The following is a 1,242-nucleotide window of genomic DNA, read 5'->3' on the forward strand; positions in this document are numbered from 1 at the left end:
GGGTACGGTGGAGATGGACACCTGTCCAGAGGTGTGAGGCCCTGGGCTGGCCGCGCCGTGTCCTGTGCGACTTGGGCTCCCTCTCACATCTCTGAGAGTTGTCTGCACACGCGGGGACTGCTCCCCGAAGGTGCTATTTCAAGGTGCAGTGGAAGGAAATGGGGTCCCGGGGCGCCAAGCGTGAGAGCTGAGCGGGCACCAGGGGTGCCTCCTCCCAGCTGTGGACGGCCAGAGCGCAGGTCCTGCGCGGGCATCGCGCCCGGGGGCGCCAGGCCTCCGGGCCGACCTCCGGCCCTCTCCTGAGCATCACTGATTTGTTTGCTTCTCCCTGTCGAGTGTGACTGGTGCTAGTCTTTTCAGTGACATCTCTTGTGGCACAGAGGGTGGTGTGGCCACATCCGGCAGCGACCACCTCGCTGCCCGTCTGAGAAAGGACGGGCTGTGCAGGCCACCTTCCCGAGGGTGTGCCACGCGTGTGCAGGACGCCTTCCCGAGGGTGTGCCACGCGTGTGCAGGCCACCTTCCCGAGGGTGTGCCACGCGTGTGCAGGACGCCTTCCCGAGGGTGTGCCACGCGTGTGCGGGAGTCTGAGCTGTGCTCACAGGAACACACGGGGGGCATGTGTGGGCAGCCGGCTCCTTCCCGGCATGGATGTGGCAGCCACGGGGCCACCTGGCGAGTCCACTGAGCGGTGAGCACAGCCCGGGTGCGAAGTCCCGTGACTGGTGGCAGAGCGTGCACGAGTGACCTTGAGCGCCGCCCCCGTTTGCGCCTCAAGGCCGCTCTGCCTCCGGTCCGGTCCTCTCGCTGAAAGGCCACTGTCACAGCTGCCAGCCCTGGCAGGGAAGGCTCGCAGAGCCCGCATCCCGGAGTGGGAACCCGCACTGCTGTGAGCGTGTCCCCTCTGGGCCTCCCGCCCGTCCTGGGAGGCTCGGGCTGTCACGGGCCACACAGGGGACAAGCCCCGCTCTGCCCTCAGTCGGCCCCCAGCAGCCCCGTGCTCTGTGACACACACCCAAGTTCACTAGGCTATAAAATACCAGCCTATCAGCTGATAATAATCAAATTAGGCCTGATGTCTAAAAATGTGACAATCTCTAAAGTATTACATTTTTCAAAAAAGATACTATTGGGACCAAAACACAGATCTGGCTTTACACGTTTGCTTCCTCCCCTCTGGCAGGAAACCACCGTGAACTCCCGTCTTCAAGTCTTCCTCAGCGTCCATGAAAATGCTTGAAA

Source organism: Pteropus vampyrus, unplaced genomic scaffold, assembly GCF_000151845.1.
Source record: "Pteropus vampyrus isolate Shadow unplaced genomic scaffold, Pvam_2.0 Scaffold308, whole genome shotgun sequence".
Classification (NCBI taxonomy): domain Eukaryota; kingdom Metazoa; phylum Chordata; class Mammalia; order Chiroptera; family Pteropodidae; genus Pteropus; species Pteropus vampyrus.